The 21,832-nt window shown below is 38.2% G+C and overlaps 1 long non-coding RNA gene across 7 annotated transcripts in view; it reads left to right on the top strand.

Annotated features, from left to right (window-relative positions):
- Positions 1-21,608, top strand: part of LOC135730716 (uncharacterized) — a 30,552-nt gene extending 8,944 nt beyond the window's left edge. The window contains exons 2-14 of one of the 7 annotated variants that reach the window (XR_012335572.1): positions 11,010-11,121; positions 11,228-11,373; positions 11,468-11,574; positions 12,983-13,195; positions 19,114-19,169; positions 19,278-19,347; positions 19,445-19,493; positions 19,596-19,795; positions 19,910-19,979; positions 20,076-20,131; positions 20,242-20,322; positions 20,445-20,514; positions 20,599-21,608. This is a non-coding gene — a long non-coding RNA (uncharacterized lncRNA). Of the gene's footprint in view, positions 1-11,009; positions 11,122-11,227; positions 11,374-11,467; positions 11,575-12,982; positions 13,196-17,995; positions 18,124-18,216; positions 18,323-18,455; positions 18,674-19,113; positions 19,170-19,277; positions 19,348-19,444; positions 19,494-19,595; positions 19,796-19,909; positions 19,980-20,075; positions 20,132-20,241; positions 20,323-20,444; positions 20,515-20,598 lie in introns of those variants that run through there. The other 6 variants (XR_010526058.2, XR_010526060.2, XR_010526067.2 and 3 more) reach the window with 6 other exon arrangements.
- Positions 21,609-21,832: the final 224 nt, after the last annotated feature.

Raw genomic sequence — 21,832 nt, 5'->3', positions numbered from 1 at the left:
AGCAACCAAATACAGTGCCCTAGCAACAGAGTAAACAAAGCCTTATATCTCCGCATCAGAACATCGTAGAGACACTGGGGTTGGACCGTTTTACTTGTGACTCGGAGTGTAATCCCTGGGCTCATCATTGGCCACTCCCAAGCCACGCCCCTAGCAACCAAATACAGTACCCTAGCAACAGAGTAAACAAAGCCTTATATCTCCGCATTAGAACATCGTAGAGACACGGGGGTTGGACCGTTTGACTCATGACTCGGAGGGTAATCACTAGTGGATGCAATTTTTTTCCCTAGCAACCAAATACAGTACCCTAGCAACAGAGTAAACAAAGCCTTATATCTCCGCATCAGAACATCGTAGAGACACGGGGGTTGGACCGTTTGACTCGTGACTCGGAGGGTAATCACTAGTGGATGCCATTTTTTTCCCTAGCAACCAAATACAGTACCCTAGCAACAGAGTAAACAAAGCCTTATATCTCCGCATCAGAACATCGTAAAGACACGGGGTTTGGACCGTTTGACTCGTGACTCGGAGGGTAATCACTAGTGGATGCCATTTTTTTCCCTAGCAACCAAATACAGTACCCTAGCAACAGAGTAAACAAACCCTTATATCTCCGCATCAGAACATCGTAGAGACACGGGGGTTGGACCGTTTGACTCGTGACTCGGAGGGTAATCACTAGTGGATGACATTTTTTTCCCTAGCAACCAAATACAGTACCCTAGCAACAGAGTAAACAAACCCTTATATCTCCGCATCAGAACATCGTAGAGACACGGGGGTTGGATCGTTTGACTCGTGACTCGGAGGGTAATCACTAGTGGATGCCATTTTTTCCCTAGCAACCAAATACAGTACCCTAGCAACAGAGTAAACAAACCCTTATATCTCCGCATCAGAACATCGTAGAGACACGGGGGTTGGACCGTTTGACTCATGACTCGGAGGGTAATCACTAGTGGATGCAATTTTTTTCCCTAGCAACCAAATACAGTACCCTAGCAACAGAGTAAACAAAGCCTTATATCTCCGCATCAGAACATCGTAGAGACACGGGGGTTGGACCGTTTGACTCGTGACTCGGAGGGTAATCACTAGTGGATGCCATTTTTTTCCCTAGCAACCAAATACAGTACCCTAGCAACAGAGTAAACAAAGCCTTATATCTCCGCATCAGAACATCGTAAAGACACGGGGTTTGGACCGTTTGACTCGTGACTCGGAGGGTAATCACTAGTGGATGCCATTTTTTCCCCTAGCAACCAAATACAGTACCCTAGCAACAGAGTAAACAAAGCCTTATATCTCCGCATCAGAACATCGTAGAGACAGGGGGGTTGGATCTTTTGACTCGTGACTCGGAGGGTAATCACTAGTGGATGCCATTTTTTTCCTTAGCAACCAAATACAGTACCCTAGCAACAGAGTAAACAAAGCCTTATATCTCCGCATCAGAACATCGTAGAGACACGGGGGTTGGACCGTTTGACTCATGACTCGGAGGGTAATCACTAGTGGATGCCATTTTTTTCCCTAGCAACCAAATACAGTACCCTAGCAACAGAGTAAACAAACCCTTATATCTCCGCATCAGAACATCGTAGAGACACGGGGTTTGGACCGTTTGACTCGTGACTCGGCGTGTAATCACTAGTGGATGCCAATTTTCTCCCTAGCAACCAAATACATTACCCTAGCAACAGAGTAAACAAAGCCTTTTATCTCCAAATCAGAACATCGCAGAGTCACGGGGGGTGGACCGTTTGACTCGTATCTCGGAGTGTAATCACTAGTGGATGCCAATTTTTTCCCTAGCAACCAAATACAGTACCCTAGCAACAGAGTAAACAAATCCTTATATCTTCGCATCAGAATATCGTAGAGACATGTGGGTTGAATTGTTTTACTTTTGGCTTGGAGTATAATCATATATTGTCCCCCGAAATTTGCCACGGCAAGCACCACTTCACATTTTCTTCAGGAAATGTACCTATCTAGTTATTATTATTATTATTTTTCTTCTGATCCCCAAAATTTCTGACTGTAACTCCTCCTAGAGCTTTCAAGCTACATTCACCAAACTTTCCAAAAGTCTTCAGACTGGTCTGACTTAGCGTGCTATGACTTTTCTAACTGATGGGACTTACCGAATTCCTAAACGGGGCGCTCAAACACCCCAAATTTTCCATTGACTTAACATTGCGACAAACTTTGACGGGTCATAGCTGAGAGCGAGAAATTTGTAGAAACTTCTGGGTTACCACATTTGAAGAGGCTGGCAGGCACTGTGAGAACATACCTCACATTGGGGTGTAAGTTTCACACCTGGGGCGTAAGAGCCACCCAAAAATCCCCATTGACTTATAACGGGGCAGGAAACATGCCCATATAAGGGAATAAAAGCGTCCCAGATGGAATATCTTCGCTTTACAGTGTCATAGAGACATGGGGGTGGACTCATTTTACTCAGGCATCCAATCAGTCTCTCAGGATCGCCCCATAGCTATTAAGCCACGCCCCTAGCAACCATTTTTGGGCACCCTAGCAACATATCCCATAGACTGCCATTATAAAATGCCCAGATGGATATCTTTGCAGCACAGTGTCACAGAGACATGGGGGTGGGCTCATTTTACTCAGGCATCCAGTCAGTCTCGGAGGATTCTTATTGAGGTATTAAGCCACGCCCCTAGCAACCAAATATGAGCACCCTAGCAACATAATAAACAAAGCCTTATATCTCTGGATCCGAAAATCATAGAGACATGGGGGTTGGGTCTTTTGGTCATGTTAGCCTTATGCTAGCTCCATGCTAAGTCATACTAGCTTCATGCTAGTTTCGTGCTAGCTTTATGCTAATTTCATAATAAATCATGCTAACTTCATGCTAATTCATGTTAGCTTCATGCTAGCTTCATGCTAATTCATGTTAGCATCGTGCTAGCTTCATGCTAATTCATGTTAGCATCGTGCTAGCTTCATGCTAATTCATGTTAGCATCGTGTTAGCTTCATGCTAATTCATGTTAGCATCGTGCTAGCTTCATGCTAATTCATGTTAGCATCGTGCTAACTTCATGCTAATTCATGTTAGCATCGTGCTAGCTTCATGCTAATTCATGTTAGCATCGTGCTAGCTTCATGCTAATTCATGTTAGCGTCGTGCTAGCTTCATGCTAATTCATGTTAGCATAGTGCTAGCTTCATGCTAATTAATGTTAGCGTCGTGCTAGCTTCATGCTAATTCATGTTAGCGTCGTGCTTGTTTCATGCTAATTCATGTTAGCGTCGTGCTAGCTTCATGCTAATTCATGTTAGCGTCGTGCTAGCTTCATGTTAATTCATGTTAACGTCGTGCTAGCTTCATGCTAACCCATGTTAACGTCGTGCTAGCTTCATGCTAATTCATGTTAGCGTCGTGCTAGCTTCATGCTAATTCATGTTAGCGTCGTGCTAGCTTCATGCTAATTCATGTTAGCTTCATGCTAATCATGCTAGCATCATGCTAGCTTCCTGCTAATCATGCTAGCATCATGCTAGCTTCCTGCTAATCATGCTAGCATCATGCTAGCTTCATGCTAATCATGCTAGCATCATGCTAGCTTCATGCTAATCATGCTAGCATCATGCTAGCTTCATGCTAATCATGCTAGCATCATGCTAGCTTCATGCTAATTCATGTTAGCATCATGCTAGCTTCATGCTAATTCATGTTAACATCATGCTAGCTTCATGCTAATTCATGTTACCATCATGCTAGCTTCATGCTAATTCATGTTAGCATCATGACAATTCATGTTAGCTTCATGCTAATTCATGTTAGCACAATGCTAATTCATGTTAGCATCGTGCTAGCTTCATGCTAATTCATGTTAGCATCGTGCTAACTTCATGCTAATTCATGTTAGCATCGTGCTAGCTTCATGCTAATTCATATTATCATCATGCTAGCTTCATGCTAATTCATGTTAGCATCGTGCTAGCTTCATGCTAATTCATGTTAGCATCGTGCTAGCTTCATGCTAATTCATGTTAGCATAATGCTAATTCATGTTAGCATCATGCTAGCTTCATGCTAATTCATGTTAGCATCATGCTAGCTTCATGCTAGTTCATGTTAGCATCATGCTAGCTTCATGCTAATTCATGTTAGCATCATGCTAGCTTCATGCTAATTCATGTTAGCATCATGCTAGCTTCATGCTAATTCATGTTAGCATCATGCTAGCTTCATGCTAATTCATGTTAGCATCATGCTAGCTTCATGCTAATTCATGTTAGCATCATGCTAGCTTCATGCTAATTTATGTTAGCATCATGCTAGCTTCATGCTAATTCATGTTAGCATCATGCTAGCTTCATGCTAATTCATGTTAGCATCATGTTTGCTTCATGCTAATTCATGTTAGCATCATGCTAGCTTCATGCTAATTCATGTTTGCATCATGCTAGCTTCATGCTAATTCATGTTAGCATCATGCTAACTTAGTGCTAAACATGCTAACATGGTAACTTTTGGTATCATGTTTACGGAAAGTTATAATCCTAAACTAAACTTGTTTTAAATTTCTCTCAATCTGTTTTAAACGTTCAGGCTAGGCTTTGTCAAGCCAACATAAAGTTTGTCTTCAAACTTTTCTATCTAGTTTATAATTAACGTTTTATAATTAACGTTTCCATTGCCGTTTTTTAGGGACCATGCACCATATCAGATGACGTCAACCGCGTACGTCACTCTCACTTCTCAAACTCGTCTGCCGCCATTTTGAGTACCTGATACGCACAACCTGCGCAACGTCATAAAATGTCTCTAAACAGGTTCACGCCCACTTTTGGGGGAAAACAAACTAGACCTCCCATTGACTTCCATACAAAATAGCGGAATAAAGCAACGTTCGTACACACCCGGCAGGCGTAAATAACTTAAGAAATCACTCAGATTAAACATGACGAGTAATTATCTGTCCACCCTGCCTGCCATTGAGCGCGAAAGATACATTAACACATTTAATTTGGTCAATGTCTATGTGTTTCTGTGCTTTGTTTTACATCAAATATTCAATCATCAATCATAAACTTTGCATTATTTAAAAACTAAAACACTCAAGATTCATGTTCTGAGCTTGTTTTTGCCATCAATACACTGGAGTGAAACGGATTAAACTTTAATGCAGATGGACTGCATATTAATTAAATGTCGGTACTCACATATCTTGCCATATGGTTCTGATAATTTCTGACAAATCCAAAAAACTTCAGCGTACATTGCAACGTAAGGGTCCACTCTTCAAAATGCATCCCACATTTTAATTCAAAACAAAGAAAAATAGGGAAAAATCCCGCAAGATCATCCTTTGTTTACATGCACGCTTACGATCATGTTTTTCGATCACTGAAAATGGAGTGCGAAAAAATGGATTTGAGGCTGTATCGCGCGTATTGTCACGACACTTGGTTGTTGTGATGTCAGTCAGGTACTTAGGGTGCGTGCAAAGCTTTGTCGCAGTGCCACCTAGTGGTCAGACGAATGTTTTACATGCCTATAACTTTGGCTGCAGTGATATTTTCACGGGACTTGTTTCTGGGACATGCCAGAATTTGCCTTATAGTTAGCCCTGCGCAGCAAAACAGCGCTTAAAAAACATGCACAAATATCTCCGCGAGCGTTATTCCGATCGACTCAAAACCACCATAGGAAGAACAATGCATTAACTTTTGAACAAAATTACTCTATTGGCGTTATATTAAAATTTCCATCAGGATTGGCCTGAAAATTGCAAAAAACACATGTTTTTTACACAAAAATGGATATAACCATAAGCTTTAATACACTGATGTACGAGAAGAGTCTGAGGCCACACAAAAAAATGGTATGCTTGCACCACTAGTTGGCCTTATAATTGAACAAAACCTTTTATTTCAAGCAAGCCCTATGGTCATACAACTGTTTCTTTGCTAAACTAGTTTATAGTCATGAAACTAGCTAGATGTAACACAGTCATGACCTGAGGTTGCATGCACAATTTTGTCATTGCGCCACCCAGTGGTTTTGAGATGGAAAAATTGTAATTTTTGCCTAAAACTACTGCATCTACAGTACATCTAAGACCTTGAGGTGGATTGGTGGATGTCAGTTCACGATGTCAGTTCACGCCCTAGCAACCAATGATATAAATACCTTATCAATCGTTTTTGCCTATAACTCTGCATCAGAACATCGTAGAGACATGGGGGTGGTCTCTATTGACTCATTGTAACATTTTGTGCCACCTTCAATGTTTTAGCTAACAATGCTCCTCGAGAAGAGATGGAAATATTTCACTGAATGAGAACAAAGCTTTTTTGATGATAGCTTTTATATTCTTTTGTCTGAAATCAAGAGGTTTTCCCAGGTTCTTTAATCTGCTCATCCAAACTCAACTTCACTTCCTTCTTTGCTCTTTTTGGCTTGGCCCAGGTAATTGCTGCTTGCAATATTTATAATTTTTCTGGGATTATTCATGGGTTCCAAAGACGTCACTTCCGCCATGCCCGCTGCTATATTTGTGTCCGTGTTGGCAGCGAACACAGCATATCTAATGCACTAAATGGTCACATTTATTATTTTAATTGAGGGCTTATCAGGGACAAAATACTGATTGTACAATCTGAAGTTAGATGTCGGCTGCCAGCAAGTCCCTCCAGTTGTTCGCGATCGCAGAAGAGCACAAAATCAACAAAATGTCAAATTTTTGGGATCCTGCAATATTTGTCACATTCTGTATTAAATATTTCCAGAAAGTAAAAATGTCTCATAAAAATAAATAAAATATAATATCTGTCATTATAAATAGAGTAGACAACTTGGTGAATATTTTTGGCTTTTATTTACTAACGCGAATGAATCCCTCTTAGCACGTTGTATACTGTTACCATAACAACCCTGCGCCCCACAGTTAACAGTGAATCATCTTCTGAGTATGCATAAACCATTATCTCTACTATATTTCTAAAGTTTAATGGTAAGTTATAATGCATTATTTTTATGATGATACACACATGAAAAGTCCTCGTTAAAACTGTTTGCCGCAGATGCTGTCTCATATGCAAGGATCTGGTGAAGTAATATCATAATCTATTACAATTTATTGTTTTATAGTCCTTAAAATAAGTAGCTGGGACACAAAAGAAAGTCTGCTGTCCATAACATCTCAGCAGGAACAAACGTGCACATGCAGAGCTGTGATCTTTCAGGCTTTAACGGTCACATACGCTCATAATTAAGTCAAAATGTCCATTGGCGTATATAAATGTATATAAACAGGTTATGTGTAAAGTTTAGGAAAAAAGTGTTTTAGGACGTATGAATCCATTACTGTAGTAGGCTTTTAAAGTGACAGCTGTATCTGTTAATCAAAAAAACAATCTGCTACTTAATTTTATATTTATTTATTTAATAAAAAATTAAATTGGTTTCTCCGTTCTTACATTATTATCGCTAACTGTTTACTTGATTATTTAAATACTTGAGAACTTTTTACTATTCATTTAATATTAGGCAATGGGTGTCACGATTCTCCAAATCCTCGATTCGATTACATTTTTGATTCTAAGGTTACGTTTTGATTAGATTCTTGATTTTTACATATTTTGCTATGCCATTTAAATGCTATGCCATTTTTAGACTAGACTTTTATGAAATATAATATCTGACTTTGAACCTGGAGACCATGTTGCTGCCAGTGGAAAAATATGGTACACACACATATCTGATAAAACAAAACTTCCTGTCAGATGAACATTACTGTCAGTAATTTGCACATTTAAAATGCGCTTTCTTTACCGTCAGACTAGATTGTGAGAATACCCCAATAAGTCATGTTTAAATGCTGTTTTCATAACTCTTAAGCAACTGAAATAAGTTGTTGTGAAACTTAAACAGATCTCAGTTCTCAGAAACGACCGGTCCTGTCACAGACGCCGCTGATTGAGTTCATCTTAAGGCGGGAGATGCATGCTGTTTTTTGTTTTCCATGTAAAGAGCAGCTCGTGTGGTGTCTCCTACATCTGCTATGTTATCTTTTGACTGGATGTAGATAGCAAAGTTAGAGGAGGTTGACTCGCAGCACTCAACACATGTGTTTTTTTTCGCTCTTGGCAAGCAGACCAGACGTGACATGGGTGCTTGGCAGCATCGACGATTCCATTGTTTAATTCGAAGTTCGAGGTTGTGACTTAACTTTGATTGATTAGATTTAAAATCTAAATCGTGACACCATTATTAGGCAAGCATTTGTTATCCTTAGTGATCACTTCTGATTGAAGGCAATCCTTTATTCTGCCGATTTAACTCCTTTGGAATAGAATCAAATTGTAGTTTATGGTTCTTCTGATGACTGCTGTTACAGCCAACAACCCAACATATCCCGGCAAATTGTAATCTTATTGCAAACCTCCTGGAAGTGTTTTATTGATCTTCATCTGGTAGTTGTGGCTTCTGTGACCATAGGCTAAGGGCGCACAGCTGTGCTGGGACACAAAAATGGATAATCCTGGGATCCTTAATTCTTATCTGTGATTTTGGGGCTTTTTACATCTGGTCACGTCATGTGTTTTCTGTGATCGGATATCTATCTGATTTGTTAAAACTGTTCCATTTACATGCATTTTGTGAAAACGGATATGAATCCGATCTTCTACTCCCGCGCAAAATGCAAGTACACTATTTATTACTCCGCCTTAAAGGTGCCCTTCCTCTGGCGTTTTTATTGTTTTAGACTGTTGTCTGAGGTCTACTCATGACGTTTGCATGGTTTTTACATCCAAAAACATCAAAAGCAATAAGTAATAGGCTATTTTGTACCCTGATTTTGAGGCTGGTTAGAGAAGTGATCCGTTTTAATGGGCGGGCTGCATTGACGACTTGGAAGTAAACGCCCACTGCTATGATTGGATAACAGTTTTTCGTTCAAACTAACTTTCAATTTAATCTCATGTGTAATCAGTTTAATGTTAAGTGAGTGTCTTAAGACACAGTGTCTTTCTTACACACGCATATTTTATCATAAACCCTTTTGACACACACACGCCTGTCTTTTATCGTAAACCCACGCACAAAAACACACACACACAAACACAAACGTACACGTGTCTTTTATCGTAAACCCTTTCGTTATGCGTGTAGCAGCACACACACACACGCGCACGCGCACACACAAACCCTTTTACATAAACCCTTCGACGCGTGTGTAACGAATGCACAAACACACACATGTGTTTTTTTATCACATTTAATAACTCACACAAACACGAGTGTCTTTTATCATAAACCCTTTCAAAGAGTGTGCAGCATGAATTCGCGTCCCTCGGAAGAGAAAACACCGGCCGCCACAGTGACACATAGTACTAAAGTGTTTTACTCCCACAAACACGCGTGTCTTTTATCATAAACCCTTTCAAAGCGTGTGCAGCATAAATTCGCGTCCCTCGGAAGAGAAAACACCGGCCGCCACAGTGACACATAGTACTAAAGTGTTTTACTCCCACAAACACGCGTGTCTTTTATCATAAACCCTTTCAAAGCGTGTGCAGCATAAATTCGCGTCCCTCGGAAGAGAAAACACCGGCCGCCACAGTGACACATAGTACTAAAGTGTTTTACTCTCACACACTCGCGTGTCTTTTATCATAAACCCTTTCAAAGCGTGTGCAGCATAAATTCACGTCCCTCGGAAGAGAAAACACCGGCCGCCACAGTGACACATAGTACTAAAGTGTTTTACTCCCACAAACACGCGTGTCTTTTATCATAAACCCTTTCAAAGCGTGTGCAGCATAAATTCGCGTCCCTCGGAAGAGAAAACACCGGCCGCCACAGTGACACATAGTACTAAAGTGTTTTACTCTCACACACTCGCGTGTCTTTTATCATAAACCCTTTCAAAGAGTGTGCAGCATGAATTCGCGTCCCTCGGAAGAGAAAACACCCGCCACCACAGTGACACATAGTACTAAAGCGTTTTACTCACATAAGCTGCGCCACCATTACGTCCGGATCCAATATTGATAGAGGAGAGTTGCTTTTTAATCGCAGTCTCTCTTCAAATCCAGCGTTCTTCTGAACATCCAAACATGTAGCAACTGGTATGATTACCTCGTTTAATAGGAATGATGTCTCTTGACGAAAAACAATGGCCCGAATATGGTACGGTTAACGTTTAGCATCCTTGCAGTTACTTGTTATGAAAACTAACTCAACTACACGTAATATGTGGGCGCGGTCTCAAGTTGAAGAGCTCATGAATATTAATGACCTCGATCAGTTCCACGTCACACTGATAAGCTTTTTAAACTGACCTGATTTCTCCGCTTATTTCTTTTCAGTGGCTAGAGCTGACAGAGGAGGTGGAAGTTAATTTTCACATTCACGACACAACACAAACACATATGAACCTAACACATATCAAAAAATACAAGTAAAAACGGTTTTATGTGGAAGGGCCTCTTTAAAAAACGTAAGATGATGTTTATGCAACAAAAGGCGGCATGATGATTTAACGTACAGGTCCATAACGTGGAAAAGCATTCACAAAACTCTCAAAGTTTTATTTTTTTGTCTAATATAATCGAGTTTGTCATTGGGCTTTTTTATTGGTTCTAGAAAGTTTTTTTTACCCGCTGTCGTCACTTCATAGAGCAGTAAGCGTGTCGTCTTTGTTTGTTTGCCTATTTGCCGGCTAACTTCCGGGTGACGTGCTTGGGTGTAAATAGCCCCTTTCACTTAAAGGTAAAGATGAGAAAGCATGGTAGAGGAAGACTTTGAAGAGAGGGGGTTTTCCTCTTACCATGAGCTTTCTGACGTGTATGGCACAAAAACTGACACCAGCTCCCTCACTAAAGGGTAACATTAGACATAAACAGCATAAAAACTAGATGTTTGTACTCATGTGTCTTATATCAGTATTTGCTAAATAGTTTTTAGCTCTAATTTGATGGCTTATGGTTTTGTTTTATCTGTCGAATCAGGAGTTCCTCTTTTGTGGAGATGATCCTGTCGGTGACTGAGTCACTTGTCCTCATCCTAGCAGTGGCATCTCTGTCAATGCTGACGTGAAGCAACCACCAGCTCCCCGGAAAGGTGTGGATGCACTTGATTGAATATATTTGTGAAAATCATTTTGTTGTCATCAAGTTGTTTCATTTAAACTCCTTGTTTCATTTTTCCTCACCATGGTTTTCCACAGGTAAAGGATCTGTGGGTCACCGTGAACCACGACACAGACGAGTCCTCACCTCCATCAGCAAAGGCACACGTGAGATGAGATTCGGTCTGCTTGTCTCATCTTCAGAGAGTTTTCATAGAGTCTAGAGGATTTTTGTAATCACAAAAGTAAAACATTACATTTCAATACCTGCTAGAGTGTTTAACAGTAATTTACACTGTAATACCTAAATAACCTAACTGTTGATAATGTGATTTCTAGGAGGATATCAAGCACACAGAACCTGAAGATCTCCAAGAGAGGGCAAAGACTGGACTTTGATTTGGTGCGTTTTTTTCAGGTTGTGGATATGTGTCTGCAGCCTTCCGGTAAGAACTCATAGATCTTCAGTTGTTTTGTTGCAGTGACATTTTTCTGTTTTGTCTTCCAGCGATTAGATGCCCAATTGTTAGAGAGTCGAGTTGGTTTACAATGATAATGTTTCTCCCTTGCATATTTAAGTAGGGCTCATTCTGGTCAAGAGAGGAGATGTGTTCACTGTTGAGGGAGAGACTGGGTAGGGTGACAGGGTACCCCTTTAGCGTTATATTTTGACGTCCTGCGTTTCCCAATGACTTCTATAGGAACGCCTGCGGCGTTGACATTTGACGTGTTAAGCACGGGTAAAATGAGAATAAAAATAGGAATAAAATAAGCATAAAAATAAAGAATTTGCTACAATAAATTAGTTATGGCAGGGATTGTCATACTGTTTTTAATGTGCTGCGATTATGTTTGGTTATTCAATGATTAATCATTGCAAACGCAATGCAATGAACATTTTACATTATATTTATTTAAATATTTGTTTGTTTATTTAATTATTGGTTGGTTGGTTTATTGATAGATTTTTATTTTAGTTTTTTTTATTAATAAATCCAACAATTACTACCGCTGACGTCACTGTAAGGCGCGATCCATTGCGATTTTACACTTGGTAAGTAGAACAGATACATCAATATAGATGGGAACAATCCTTAAATTTGCGGAGTAATAATCGTTCAATAAGGGTAAAATGTTGTGTTTAGAACCTTTAGAAGTGCAATGTAGCAGTTTTGTGATGGAGAAAATGACATCAGATATTATAAATATATAACTTGCTGCACAAAATGTGTATAGGCTAACGTTAGCTAAGCTAATTCAATTCAAGTTTGTTTATTTCTTCACGTGTAATCATGCAAGGTAATATATCATAGGGGATTGTATGATTTTTAGTTATGATGCAGTGTTTCCCATACATTGATTTATTTGTGTTGGCCCACCACAGAATCAACACTGGCCCCCACAAATAGAATTTTCATGATTCCCATTTACATTTTTATTTCACCATTTAAAACAGCTTAATTCGGCTTAAAATATAATTTGATATATAATACAGATCAAATACAGATACAGATCAAAGAGTAAAAGTGAAACATATTTCAGGTGCCAACACTAGATCAAACTCAAACACAACATGATGACGTCATATATATGCTAATAAGCGGGTGACGTCATCACCACCACAGTCTCCCCAAATTCCTGTGGGAAACACTGTGATGTGTTTTTCGTTACCAGTAGCTCACAACAATATACATTTTCTGAAGAACACGGTTGCCAGATTGGTGTGTTTTTAAGTAAATGTTCAAAATCCACACAAATATATATACTAAACACACAAATCCTACCAAAATTAAACAATACAAATTATTTTTTAGCTACAACAATATTGACAAATAAATTTTGTTTTTCAACCAGATGGTTCTTCTTTGTGTGATATTAGCACTGGAGCGAATGAGAAAAGTTTGGCTCTGGACATGGACATTCACACTAAGTTTTCTGTTTGGGTTTCGTTCTATGAAATCTACAACGAGAACATTCACGATTTGCTGGAACAGCAAGCGAACAACGCCTCACGTAGAATAAACCTCCGTCTTTGTCAGGACGTCAAAGGCAACTCATTTATCAAAGGTAATCGACCACCTGCTTTTATATTTCAAGCAACAAGAAATGTCCTTGGAACAGCTATGATTACCACAATGAGGTATTTTACTCTTTTAAACAATTAATAAGATACAGTTTCATGCATAATTGCAATCTTTCTTTATAAAATCAATTCACCAATACAATACAAAGCTCTTATTGCAGTGGATTTGTGGGTTGTGATTTATGGTACTGTCTTTGTGCAATAACTAAAACTGGCCAGTGGTTGGTGCTAGTACAACAACAAAAACTTGACAAAAACAGCATTCCAACGTTCCCATGTACAAAACTCATATACTATTCCTCACATTGGTTGTTTCAAACCCGTATGACTTTTTAGTTAAAAAAACACAATGAGATGTTATATGGTTGTATTTCATGCAGTAACCATGTATGAGGCTGTGCATGTGTTATAATACAGTACATTTTTGAAGGTGAGTTATAGTTATAGTAATTACTTATGGAGTGGACATCTGCCTTTTAGTCCACCTTGGCACATTCATGAAAGTAGCAGCAATTGATTTTGTATTTCAAACTGAACTGATTCAGTGAAAAGATGAAGGATGTGATCATAATATGAGAATAAAACCTTTTTAGGCAATTTAACCAAGGGTTAACAAATATGCGACCTAGTCTGTGAAATACCAGCTAGACTATTTTTTTGTTATTTGCCGTTTTCTGCATTAAAAATCATCTTGTATAATGTAAAGAACATTCTGGTCCCATACCAACACATCCTCACTCCCAACTCGTAACATATTGACGCTTGGTCAGGAGCCCTTTGCGTCAATACTATACGCACAGGGTCAGGGACGTGCACAGGAATTTTTAGGGGCAGTTGCTCTGACCTAAATAAAGGGCACCCCCCCTAATTATTTTTTTAACTCACGGCCTATATGAAGGACTGAGAATAACAGGGTATTTATTAAAATCAGCAAACATGTTTGCCTAATGCCTACCAAAAAAATTGTAGCCTAGGCTGCTTGTCTGCAAGCTATGATAGCTAGCTGCTATCTGTCTGATTATTAAGGCTTAAACGAGGCAAACTCAGCCTAGATTCATGAAGATTTTAACAGAGGTGGAAAGAGTAGCCAAAAACTTTACTCAAGTAAAAGTACAAGTAACTAAATAAATAATTACTCAAGTAGAAGTAAAAAGTATGCAATGAAAATAATACTCAAGTAGCGAGTTACTAGTTACTCATGAAAAAATAAATCTAGATATACACGCACACACACACACACACACACACACACACACACACACACACACACACACAGCAAACATACACACACGCAAACATACACACACACACACACACACACATACACACACAATACAGTGCCCTCCATAAGTATCAGAACTGTAAAGACAAGATTTTTCTGTTTGCTGTGGAGACCAGAAATTGGTAAGATAAATATCAGTATGTCAGAAGTTTAGAATGTCACATTTTATTAACCTTTGTTTATGTTTCAACACATACATGCTTTAACAACAAAGAACAACAGCATTAAATGCTGACTTATGTGTGTTGTACACAAATGCACATAAGTGAATCAAACTGATCCTACACATTTTATGCTTTTCATGTGTAAACAATCAGGACACAGCTCAGTGACCATTAAAAAAAATAATGTGACAGATTCTGTACTTTTGTCTCATGTTCATCTTTTAATGTTTAGACATTTCTTGACTCCACAACAAACAGAAGAAAACTTATGAAGGGCACTTCTACAGTATGTGTAAAACTGCAACATACACAAACAGTACAGAAAAAAGAATACAAACACAGAATAGACAAGCATTTCAAATTAGTAAACTGACAACAGTTTTGCATTCACTATGTATAAAGTTAGAATCTCATAAGATGGTCTGAGGACATTGACAGTTTACACTTACATAAAAATGATTTTAGACAAAACTCATCTTACGTTGTCATGTCACGTGTGTTTTGTGAGAATCACTTACATCAGTGGTTCTTAACGTTATTCCTGGAGGCCCACTGCCCTGCACATTTTGTATGTCTCCCTTATTTAACACACCTGATTCAAATCATCAGCTCATTAGAAGAGATCTCAATGAACTAAACTGAGTCTGCCAGATAAAAGAGACATACAAAACATGCAGGGCAGTGGGCCTCCAGGAATAACGTTAAGAACCACTGGCTTACATCATACGGTACAGTATACAACGATTCAGACGTCAATCATTGATGTATTTTCTTCAATCTGTGCTAATGCTTCTGGAGGTTGCACGCGTTTAACTGTGTCTGACGACGAACAGGTCGCGTGTATGTAATGGCGGGTACATGTGTGAAGTTTTGCTTTTAGTTAAAAGATTGGTAAATTCATTTCCACGTCGCCCAACACTGGTTATATTCTGCGTGTTTCTACATAGGTTACGAGTAAAACAGCTTCGGACGATTCCATTTTTGCAGCATTCTGAACAATTCATTCAAACTGATTCGCGAACCAATTTAAAACGTTTGGCCCATTCGCTGTGTAAAGAATCGAATCAAAAGACTCATTTATTTGCAACACTTTTTAAGGAATCGACTCAAACGAGTCATTAATTCGCGAATGCGCCAGAAACACAAGATAGCAATTTAAAAATAAAATACAAATTTCGTAATTAATTAAAATACAGTAACAAAGGAATGCTGCATAGTGTAAACGAAGTAAAAGTACAATTTATTTTTTTCCACCTCGGAAGGGCAACTTGAGTCGAGAAGGGCAAATGGGCAGTTGCCCGGGCAACCTGAGCAACCCCCCTGTGCACGTCCCTGGGCGGGAGGCACGTGCTGTTTTTTGTTTCCCATGTACAGAGCAGCTCGCGTGGTGTCTCCTGCATCTGCCATGCTATCTTTTGACTGGCTGTAGATAGCAAATTTAGAGGAGGTTGACTTGCAGCACTCAACACATGTTTTTTTTTTGCCGCTTGGCAAGCAGACCAAACGTGACATGGGTGCTTGGCAGCATCGACGATTCCATTGTTTAATTCGAAGTTCGAGGTTGTGACTTAATTTTGATGGATTTATATTTAAAATCGAAATCGTGACACCATTATTAGGCAAGCATTTGTTATCCTTAGTGATCACTTCTGATTGAAGGCAATCCCTTTATTCTGCTGATTTAACTCCTTTGGAATAGAATCAAATTGTAGTTTATGGTTCTTCTGATGACTGCTGTTACAGCCAACAACACAACATATCCTGGGCAAATTGTGATCTTGTTGTGAACCTTCTGGGAGCGTTTTATTGATCTTCATCTGGTAGTTGTGGCTGCTGTGACCATAGGCTAAGGGCGCACAGTTGTGCTCGGACACAAAAATGGCAGCGACGACACAAAGTGACGTCACGTGGTCCAGATGAATATGTTATATATGTGACTTGTATATGAATTTGAATCACTTAAAATTGAATATAGGTACGTTCTTAGTGTTCAATCAATGATTTAACATCAAAGATTTACCATTAATAGCAAAACTATCCAGCCTCTTGTACCTTATTGCTTACTTAAAACATTAAGTGTGAGATAGAGACACCTTTAGCCAAATGACTTTAACAACCATATACAGTATGGATATAAAGTAATACTATTCCCTTATGAAAACTGATCATTGTTTTTTTTTTGCAGTTAATGTGTAGTTGATGTGGTTGTTTGTGAATTGTTTAACAACAAAAACAAATCAAAAGTAGAGCATGATAAAAATCTTCTAAAAATAATAATTATTTGAAGATTTAAAGTGTTTTGTCCTTTACAACACCTGACACTGAATCTCAGATTGATAATCCTAAACGTTATGCTGGATTAAAGGATGATCCTGGGATCCTTAATTCTTATCTGTGATTTTGGGGCTTTTTACATCTGGTCACTTCATGTGTTTTCTGTGATCGGATATCTATCTGATTTGTTAAAACTATTCCATTTACATTTGGCCACATAAATGCATCTTGTGAAAACTGATATGAATCCGATCTTCTACTCCCGTGCGAAATGCAAGTACACTATTCATTACTCCGCCTTAAAAAACTTAAGATGATGTTTATGCAACAAAAGGCGGCACGATGATTTAACGTACAGGTCCATAACGGGGAAAAGCGTTCACAAAACTCTCAAAGTTTTATTTCTTTGTTTAATATAATCGAGTTTGTCATTAGGCTTTTTTATTGGTTCTAGAAAGTTTTTTTTACCCGCTGTCGTCACTCCATAGAGCAGTAAGCGTGTCGTCTTTGTTTGTTTGCCTATTTGCCGGCTAACTTCCGGGTGACGTACTTAAGGTGTAATAAATAGCCCCTTTCACTTAACAGGTTAAGATGAGAAAGCGAGGTAGTGGAAGACTTTGAAGAGAGGGGGTTTTCCTCTTACCATGAGCTTTCTGACGTGTATGGCACAAAAACTGACACCAGCTCCCTCACTAAAGGGTAACATTAGACATAAACAGCATAAAAACTAGATGTTTGTACTCATGTGTCTTATATCAGTATTTGCTAAATAGTTTTTAGCTCTAATTTGATGGCTTATTGTTTTGTTTTATCTGTCGGATCAGGAGTTCCTCTTTTGTGGAGATGATCCTGTCGGTGACTGAGTCACTTGTCCTCATCCTACCAGTGGCAACTCTGCCTTGGATCGGTCGGGTGATCGTCAATGCTGACGTGAAGCAACCACCATCTCCCCGGAAAGGTGTGGATGCACTTGACTGAATATATTGGTGAAAATCATTTTGTTGTCATCGAGTTGTTTCATTTAATCTCTTTGCTTTGTCCTCACCATGGTTTTCCACAGGTGAACCTTGAACCACGACACAGACTAGTCCTCACCTTCATCAGCAAAGGCACACATGAGATGAGATTCTGTCTGCTTGTGTCATCTTCAGAGAGTTTTCATAGAGTCTAGAGGATTTTTGTAATCACAAAAGTAAAACATTACATTTCAATACCTGCTAGAGTGTTTAACAGTAAATTAAACTGTATGCATACATAACCTAACTGTTGATAATGTGATTTCTAGGAGGATATGAAGCACACAGAGCCTGAAGATCTCCAAGAGAGGGCAAAGACTGGACTTTGATTTGGTGCGTTTTTTCAGGTTGTGGATATGTGTCTGCAGCCTTCCGGTAAGAACTCACAGATCTTCAGTTGTTTTGTTGCAGTAACATTTTTCTGTTTTGTCTTCCAGCGATTAGATGCCCAATTGTTAGAGAGTCGAGTTGGTTTACAATGATAATGTTTCTCCCTTGCATATTTAAGTAGGGCTCATTCTGGTCAAGAGAGGAGATGTGTTCACTGTTGAGGGAGAGACTGGATAGGGAGATGCTCCGACTCTGCAGAGAAGAGCGTTGGGACCGGAAATTGCATGAAAAGGAATGAAGATCTTTCTCCTGCCACATCTCTCAAGAATGTTTTTCATTTGGCAAACAATGATGATAACAAAAGTGAACTGGTACATTAGAAGTCATACAATTCAGGTTGATGTCGCGCTTAAAGAGAATCTTATTAATGTATTCCGTTTGGGAAAATTTATTCTTCCATTTGTTATAGGTTTAGTTACCATACACTGTAAAAAATTATTTGCTGCTTTACATTTTTAGTTGACTCAACTCAGATTTACAAGTCATGTCAAATTACTATTATTTATCTTGACAAGAGATGAGTTGAAACAACTAAGTTGACTTCTTTTAACTATATTTTATAAGTTATAACAACTCATCTCTAATCAAGATAAATAATAGGAAGTTATCTGTTTGTACTCCCTTTCTCTCAAATGTAGATTTTTATCAGAGTAATTTCAGTAATTCCATTAATTTCATTTAAATTAACATTACATTTAGCAGACACTTTTATCCAAAGTGACTTACAAATGAGAAATTTAAAATATATATTAAATCTTTGATTGTTTTATTTACAGCAAAATAATGCAGACACTGTTGAGGACATGGAGATAGAGTATAGTTCTGTATCTAAGTAAGTTAAACTGTATATTGTTATCTGTAACCATTGTAATATTGCAATTAACTGTTGGTAAATGTTTCCATAAAAAGTTCTTAACAGTATATTTAAACGTATTTTTAGACCTTCATCTCCTATAGGTCTGTCGGCTCCGCTTGCGCCTCCTTAGGCCCAGGCGTCTCAGTCCTCTCAGGTAGATTTACGTCAAAGCCCTGCACTTTATTAGTTTAAATTTTAATGAAAATAAGTTTCATGTAAATGTTTTAAGCCTATGATTGTTTTATTTTCAGCAAAATAGTGCAGACACAGTCGAGGACATGGAGGTTAAATTTCATCTCAGTAAGTTTAACAGTACTTCATTTTATACTTTGTGATATCATAGATCTGTGCATGAATGTTTGCAGAAACAGTTCTTAACAATATATTTAAATGTATTTACAGATGTATTTACAGACATTCATCTCTTGATGGTCTGTTGGCTACAGTTGCGCCTCCTCAGGCCCAGAGTCTCAGTCCTCTTGGGTAGATTGTGAACATTATTAGTGCCAATATTAATGAAAAAGTAGTTTCATGTTTTATTTACAGCAAAATAATGCAGACACTGTTGAGGACATGGAGATAGAGTATAGTTCTGTATCTCAGTAAGTTAAACAAATTGTGTCAATTTTTATCTGTAACTATTGTAATATTACAATTAACTGTTGGTAAATGTTTCCATAAATAGTTCTTGACAATATATTTAAACGTATTTTTAGACCTTCATCTCCTATAGGTCTGTCAGCTCCGCTTGCGCCTCCTTAGGCCCAGGCGTCTCAGTCCTCTCAGGTAGATTTACGTCAAAGCCCTGCACTTTATTAGTTCAAATTTTTATGAAAAGTAGTTTCATGTAAATGTTATAAGCCTATGATTGTTTATTTACAGCAAAAAAGTGCAGACAAATTCGAGGACATGGAGGTTGAATACAGTTCTTAATCTCAGTAAGTTTAACAGTACAGTAGCTTAATTTTATACATTGTGGTATTACAATGATCTGTGCACGAATGTTTTCAGAAACGGTTATAATACAATATATTAAATGTATTTGCAGATGTATTTACAGACATTCATCTCTTGATGGTCTGTCGGCTACAGTTGCACCGTCTCCGGCCCAGGGTCTCAGTCCTCTCAGGTAAATTGTGAACATTATTAGTTGAATGTAAATGTTTTAAACCTATTATTGTAATATTACAATTAACTGTTGGTAAATGTTTGCAGAAACAGTTCTAACAATATATTCAAACATATTTTTAGACATTCATCTCCTAATGGTCTGTCGCCTCCACTTGCGCCTCCTTAGGCCCAGGTGTCTCAGTTTTCTCAGGTAGACTGTGAACATTATAAATGCCAATTTGAATGAAAAAGTAGTTTCATGTAAATGTATTAAACATGACTGTTTTATTTACAGCAAAATATTGCAGATGCAGTTGAGGACATGGAGGTTGAATACAGTTCTTCTCAGTCATTTTATCAAAGTCTCTCTGAATTAATCTGTAACCAGTCTAGTATTACATTTAGCGCCTCCTCACGGTCAAGCGCCTTCTCTTGCGTCTCTTCCCCACCTCCCTCTAGGAAGTGTCAGGCTGCTTCTTATTCACAGGTAGATTTAAACTGAAGCTTTTAGCAGAACTCAGTGTTAATCTCAATTTGCTTTAATATACGTGTATTAAATCTTAATTACAGCACAGTAATGGAGATAAGGATGAGATGGAGGTGACACTAAAGAGGGCCAGACTGTGTGTAACAGCAAGCAATATTAAAGCTCAGTAAATTTATCAAAGTCTTTACCTTTGTTATATTACAATTAGCTGTGCATGAATGTTTACAGAAACAGTTCTTAACAATGTATTTCTATTCATCTGCTCCTAGACTGTCGGCTTCGATTGTGTTAAAATTTCACCAAAGCCCCAAACGCTATTAGTGACAATTTCATTGAGAAAAGAAGTTTCATGTACGTGTATTAAATCTCTGATTGTTTTATTTACAACAACAACCACAAAAAACACTCTATGGAGGAGATGGAGGTCGACTGTTGTTCTGTTTTTCAGAAAGCCTTAAGCTTTGTTATATTAGATTTAGTTTTTTACATTTCATTTTTTGTTTTATGATGTTTTATTGCTTAAATGTTTGCTGACGCAGTTCTCACAGTACTTTTATATGTATTTGTAGACATTCAAGTGCCTCCTCCTGCCTCTCCTTCTCAGCTCCCTCTCGCAATAACTTAAAAGACATAACACTTATGTTTATTTTATTGCTGTCTTAGAAAAATTTATGTTTTCTTTTTGAAAATAAAATCTTTTTTTTTATAAAATTGATTGTTATTTGTGATTGGACTGATTTATATAGCCTACATTGAATTATGTTCATCATTATTAATATATCTCCTAGTATCAGTGGATGCATAAATTAAACACAAGTTGCAATTACATCAGATAATTAATGTTACAATAAAGTACATTTCTATATCAGTTCTGTTCATTCATAAGCAAACTCATCATTCTCTTTTACTTACTAGATAACATGAGATAAATCTCAATTTATTATAAATGTTTGTGCAAATACATTGTCCTTATTAAGCCAGAAATTTTAACGTGCATGTTACTTAAGTTCTTGCATACGCCACTAGATGGTGGCATCGTATT

This window comes from Paramisgurnus dabryanus, chromosome 20, assembly GCF_030506205.2.
Source record: "Paramisgurnus dabryanus chromosome 20, PD_genome_1.1, whole genome shotgun sequence".
Classification (NCBI taxonomy): domain Eukaryota; kingdom Metazoa; phylum Chordata; class Actinopteri; order Cypriniformes; family Cobitidae; genus Paramisgurnus; species Paramisgurnus dabryanus.
The sequence above is the reverse complement of the archived record's forward strand: the minus strand, read 5'-3'. Positions and strand labels throughout refer to the sequence as shown.